This window comes from Protomyctophum bolini (assembly GCF_963924005.1).
Source record: "Protomyctophum bolini genome assembly, chromosome: 20".
Taxonomy (NCBI): domain Eukaryota; kingdom Metazoa; phylum Chordata; class Actinopteri; order Myctophiformes; family Myctophidae; genus Protomyctophum; species Protomyctophum bolini.
The window spans coordinates 35,303,428-35,310,994 of NC_137881.1; positions in this window are offsets into that span (position 1 = coordinate 35,303,428).

A 7,567-nucleotide genomic window follows, 5' to 3' on the forward strand; every position below is an offset into this window, starting at 1 on the left:
ATATTATATTTTTTTTAAAGTAAAGTAAAGTAAAGTAAAGTAGTTACTTTCATAATTGCATGTAAAGTAAAGTAACAAATTACTTTTTTAGATAAGTAACGATAACTATAATGCCTTACTTTTTAAAAGTAACTTCCCCAACACTGGTGCTCAGTGCTCAGCTAACTACTGACACAGCACCATGTCACTGTGCTCAGCTAACTACTGACACAGCACCATGTGTGCTCAGTGCTCAGCTAACTACTGACACAGCACCATGTGTGCTCAGTGCTCAGCTAACTACTGACACAGCACCATGTGTGCTCAGTGCTCAGCTAACTACTGACACAGCACCATGTCACTGTGCTCAGTGCTCAGCTAACTACTGACACAGCACCATGTGTGCTCAGTGCTCAGCTAACTACAGACACAGCACCATGTCACTGTGCTCAGTGCTCAGCTAACTACTGACACAGCACCATGTGTTCTCAGTGCTCAGCTAACTACAGACACAGCACCATGCCACTGTGCTCAGTGCTCAGCTAACTACTGACACAGCACCATGTGTGCTCAGTGCTCAGCTAACTACTGACACAGCACCATGTCACTGTGCTCAGTGCTCAGCTAACTACTGACACAGCACCATGTCACTGTGCTCAGTGCTCAGCTAACTACTGACACAGCACCATGTGTGCTCAGTGCTCAGCTAACTACTGACACAGCACCATGTGTGCTCAGTGCTCAGCTAACTACTGACACAGCACCATGTCACTGTGCTCAGTGCTCAGCTAACTACTGACACAGCACCATGTCACTGTGCTCAGTGCTCAGCTAACTACTGACACAGCACCATGTGTGCTCAGTGCTCAGCTAACTACTGACACAGCACCATGTGTGCTCAGTGCTCAGCTAACTACTGACACAGCACCATGTCACTGTGCTCAGTGCTCAGCTAACTACTGACACAGCACCATGTGTGCTCCGTGCTCAGCTAACTACTGACACAGCACCATGTGTGCTCAGTGCTCAGCTAACTACTGACACAGCACCATGTCACTGTGCTCAGTGCTCAGCTAACTACTGACACAGCACCATGTGTGCTCAGTGCTCAGCTAACTACTGAAACAGCACCATGTCACTGTGCTCAGTGCTCAGCTAACTACTGACACAGCACCATGTGTGCTCAGTGCTCAGCTAACTACAGACACAGCACCATGTCACTGTGCTCAGTGCTCAGCTAACTACTGACACAGCACCATGTGTGCTCAGTGCTCAGCTAACTACTGACACAGCACCATGTCACTGTGCTCAGTGCTCAGCTAACTACTGACACAGCACCATGTGTGCTCAGTGCTCAGCTAACTACTGACACAGCACCATGTGTGCTCAGTGCTCAGCTAACTACTGACACAGCACCATGTCACTGTGCTCAGCTAACTACTGACACAGCACCATGTGTGCTCAGTGCTCAGCTAACTACTGACACAGCACCATGTCACTGTGCTCAGTGCTCAGCTAACTACTGACACAGCACCATGTGTGCTCAGTGCTCAGCTAACTACTGACACAGCACCATGTGTGCTCAGTGCTCAGCTAACTACTGACACAGCACCATGTCACTGTGCTCAGTGCTCAGCTAACTACTGACACAGCACCATGTGTGCTCAGTGCTCAGCTAACTACTGACACAGCACCATGTCACTGTGCTCAGTGCTCAGCTAACTACTGACACAGCACCATGTGTGCTCAGTGCTCAGCTAACTACTGACACAGAACCATGTCACTGTGCTCAGTGCTCAGCTAACTACTGACACAGCACCATGTGTGCTCAGTGCTCAGCTAACTACAGACACAGCACCATGTCACTGTGCTCAGTGCTCAGCTAACTACTGACACAGCACCATGTGTGCTCAGTGCTCAGCTAACTACTGACACAGCACCATGTCACTGTGCTCAGTGCTCAGCTAACTACTGACACAGCACCATGTGTGCTCAGTGCTCAGCTAACTACTGACACAGCACCATGTCACTGTGCTCAGTGCTCAGCTAACTACTGACACAGCACCATGTGTGCTCAGTGCTCAGCTAACTACTGACACAGCACCATGTGTGCTCAGTGCTCAGCTAACTACTGACACAGCACCATGTCACTGTGCTCAGTGCTCAGCTAACTACTGACACAGCACCATGTGTGCTCAGTGCTCAGCTAACTACTGACACAGCACTATGTGTGCTCAGTGCTCAGCTAACTACTGACACAGCACCATGTCACTGTGCTCAGTGCTCAGCTAACTACTGACACAGCACCATGTCACTGTGCTCAGTGCTCAGCTAACTACTGACACAGCACCATGTGTGCTCAGTGCTCAGCTAACTACTGACGCAGTACCATGTGTGCTCAGTGCTCAGCTAACTACTGACACAGCACCATGTGTGCTCAGTGCTCAGCTAACTACACTTGGAAAATTAGAAAGGGAAATAAAGAAACACCAGCTAATTTCTTTATAAAACGTTAACCTCTGTACTGTACTCTACTGTACTCTCTGTACTCTCTGTACTCTCTGTACTTTCACAATTAGATCTGATATCATGATGTGTGACTCAGTGGCATATTTACCCCCCTATTTTATTACTGTTAGTTGTGTAAAGAGACACATGTAGGTTAGGTTTATGATTTCCATGAAACCATGTGGTTTCAAGAGAATAACCGTCCGATACACGGCTCAGCATATTTCATGTCAGTAGGCTGGGGTGAAAAACCCAAACCCAACTGTACTACACCATGCCATACATATTAGGGATATGACACTACTGAACCCAACTGTACTACACCATGCCATACATATTATAATATGACACTATACCGAACCCAACTGTACTACACCATGCCATACATATTATAATATGACACTATACTGAACCCAACTGTACTACACCATGCCATACATATTATAATATGACACTATACTGAACCCAACTGTACTACACCATGCCATACATATTATAATATGACACTATACTGAACCCAACTGTACTACACCATGCCATACATATTATAATATGACACTATACTGAACCCAACTGTACTACACCATGCCATACATATTATAATATGACACTACCGAACCCAACTGTACTACACCGTGCCATACATATTATAATATGACACTATACTGAACCCAACTGTACTACACCATGCAATACATATTATAATATGACACTATACTGAACCCAACTGTACTACACCATGCAATACATATTATAATATGACACTATACCGAACCCAACTGTACTACACCATGCCATACATATTATAGTATGACACTATACTGAACCCAACTGTACTACACCATGCCATACATATTATAATATGACACTATACTGAACCCAACTGTACTACACCATGCCATACATATTATAATATGACACTATACTGAACCCAACTGTACTACACCATGCCATACATATTATAATATGACACTATACCGAACCCAACTGTACTACACCATGCCATACATATTATAATATGACACTATACCGAACCCAACTGTACTACACCATGCCATACATATTATAATATGACACTACCGAACCCAACTGTACTACACCATGCCATACATATTATAATATGACAATATACTGAACCCAACTGTACTTCACCATGCCATACATATTATAATATGACACTATACTGAACCCAACTGTACTACACCATGCCATACATATTATACTATGACACTATACTGAACCCAACTGTACTACACCATGCCATACATATTATACTATGATACTATACTGAACCCAACTGTACTACACCATGCCATACATATTATACTATGACACTATACTGAACCCAACTGTGCTACACCATGCCATACATATTATAATATGACACTATACTGAACCCAACTGTACTACACCATGCCATACATATTATAATATGACACTATACTGAACCGAACTGTACTACACCATGCCATACATATTATAATATGACACTATACTGAACCCAACTGTACTACACCATGCCATACATATTAGGGATATGACACTATACCGAAACCAACTGTACTACACCATGCCATACATATTATAATATGACACTATACTGAACCCAACTGTACTACACCATGCCATACATATTAGGGATATGACACTACCGAACCCAACTGTATTACACCATGCCATACATATTAGGGATATGACACTATACTGAACCCAACTGTACTACACCATGCCATACATATTAGAGATATGGTCAAAATACACAATTATATTATGAGTAATTGCACATGATAAAATGATCCTGACGGTACGGTACCTGGCTGGTGGCTGCAAGGAATTCTGACGTTCCTGACGATCCTGAGGAGAAACCAGTCACGCAAGACACTGCACAGATAAACACAGTTCAAAGGGTTAATATTTTACTATAATGATTCCATACATTGTGTGTAGTCTGACTCTGAAATGACAACATTAAAACATAGATCACCAGGTCTGTACAGTAACTAACATTAAAACATAGATCACCAGGTCTGTACAGTAACTAACATTAAAACATAGATCACCAGGTCTGTACAGTAACTAACATTAAAACATAGATCACCAGGTCTGTACAGTAACTAACATTAAAACATAGATCACCAGGTCTGTACAGTAACTAACATTAAAACATAGATCACCAGGTCTGTACAGTGACTAACATTAAAACATAGATCACCAGGTCTGTACAGTGACTAACATTAAAACATAGATCACCAGGTCTGTACAGTAACTAACATTAAAACATAGATCACCAGGTCTGTACAGTGACTAACAAACACCAAACACTGCTTTGCAGAAGTAAAAACAACATTTAAAATGCATACTTAATTCACTCTCTCTTGTCCGTGTGTCGAAAGATGCTTCCTCGTTCCTCGTCAACACCTCTCTGCTGATCACAGAATATAGGCCTACACACACACACACACACACACACACACACACACACACACACACACACACACACACACACACACACACACACACACACACACACACAGTGATGTCAGTCACTAAGATAAGAAATGTGGGTGGATGATTTCCATGAAACCGCCGCGTGCACGCTGAAAGCGACAGCTCATTTCTTCATAAAACTTTAACCTCTGTTGTACTTTCACAATTACATCTGATAACCTGATATCATAATGATGTGTGACTGAGTGACATAATTTACCCCCCTGTTTTATTACTGTTAGTTGTGTAAACAGATAATAAATGTAGGTGGATGATTTCCATGAAACCATGTGGTTACAAGAGAATAACCGTCCGATACACGGCTCAGCATATTTCATGTCAGTAGGCTGGGGTGAAAAACCCAAACCCAACTGTACTACACCATGCCATACATATTATAATATGACACTATACTGAACCCAACTGTACTACACCATGCCATACATATTATAATATGACACTATATTGAACCCAACTGTACTACACCATGCCATAATGTGACACTATACTGAACCCAACTGTACTACACCATGCCATACATATTATAATATGACACTATACTGAACCCAACTGTACTACACCATGCCATACATATTATAATATGACACTATACTGAACCCAACTGTACTACACCATGCCATACATATTATAATATGACACTATACTGAACCCAACTGTACTACACCATGCCATACATATTATAATATGACACTATACTGAACCCAACTGTACTACACCATGCCATACATATTATAATATGACACTATACTGAACCCAACTGTACTACACCATGCCATACATATTAGGGATATGACACTATACCGAACCCAACTGTACTACACCATGCCATACATATTATAATATGACACTATACTGAACCCAACTGTACTACACCATGCCATACATATTATAATATGACACTATACCGAACCCAACTGTACTACACCATGCCATACATATTAGGGATATGACACTACCGAACCCAACTGTACTACACCATGCCATACATATTAGGGATATGGTCAAAATACACAATTATATTATGAGTAATTGCAGATGATAAAATGATCCTGACGGTACGGTACCTGGCTGGTGGCTGCAAGGAATTCTGACGTTCCAGATGATCCCGAGGAGAAACCAGTCACGCAAGACACTGCACAGATAAACACAGTTCAAAGGGTTAATATTTTACTATAATGATTCCATACATTGTGTGTAGTCTGACTCTGAAATGACAACATTAAAACATAGATCACCAGGTATGTACAGTAACTAACATTAAAACATAGATCACCAGGTCTGTACAGTAACTAACATTAAAACATAGATCACCAGGTCTGTACAGTAACTAACATTAAAACATAGATCACCAGGTCTGTACAGTGACTAACATTAAAACATAGATCACCAGGTCTGTACAGTGACTAACATTAAAACATAGATCACCAGGTCTGTACAGTAACTAACATTAAAACATAGATCACCAGGTCTGTACAGTAACTAACATTAAAACATAGATCACCAGGTCTGTACAGTAACTAACATTAAAACAAATATCACCAGGTCTGTACAGTAACTGACATTAAAACATAGATCACCAGGTCTGTACAGTAACTAACATTAAAACATAGATCACCAGGTATGTACAGTAACTAACATTAAAACATAGATCACCAGGTCTGTACAGTGACTAACATTAAAACATAGATCACCAGGTCTGTACTACAGTAACTAACATTAAAACATAGATCACCAGGTCTGTACAGTGACTAACATTAAAACATAGATCACCAGGTCTGTACAGTAACTAACATTAAAACACAGATCACCAGGTCTGTACAGTGACTAACAAACACCAAACACTGCTTTGCAGAAGTAAAAACAACATTTAAAATGCATACTTAATTCACTCTCTCTTGTCCGTGTGTAGAAAGATGCTTGTTCCTCGTCACCAACTCTCTGCTGATCACAGAATATAGGCCTATATATATATATATATAATATAGGCCTATATATACAGGTCCATCCCAACGAATTAGAATAATCTGCAAAAGTTCATTATTTGCCATAATGTAATAAAAATAAACTTTCATATATTTTAGATTAATTACACAACCTCTGAAAAAATTCAAGCCTTTTATTGTTTTAATATTGATGATTATGGCGTACTATCTCAGTGAATTAGAATATTTTTACGAGAGAGAATTAAACGATAAATGTCGACCATCTGAAAAGGATATTTAATGTATGCAGTTTACTACTTGGTCTGGGCTACTTTTGAACAAATCATTTCATCAATGGGCAGCGGTGGCCCAACGGTTTGCGGAGCGGTCTTGATATCGGAAGGTCGCTATAGTTCGTATCCCCGGACCGGCACGTTAAAATTACCACCGCTGAAGTGCCCTTTGAGCAAGGCATTGAACCCCTACCATGAAATGTTCTATGAGCAGGGCCTGGCTGTAAACAAGTTCTTGAGCTTAGTCCAGTTACCCTGGGTAAACATAGTACCTTTCCTTTCCTTAGTCCAGTTACCCTGCAGGGTAAACATGGTACCTTTCCTTTCCTTAGTCCAGTTACCCTGCAGGGTAAACAT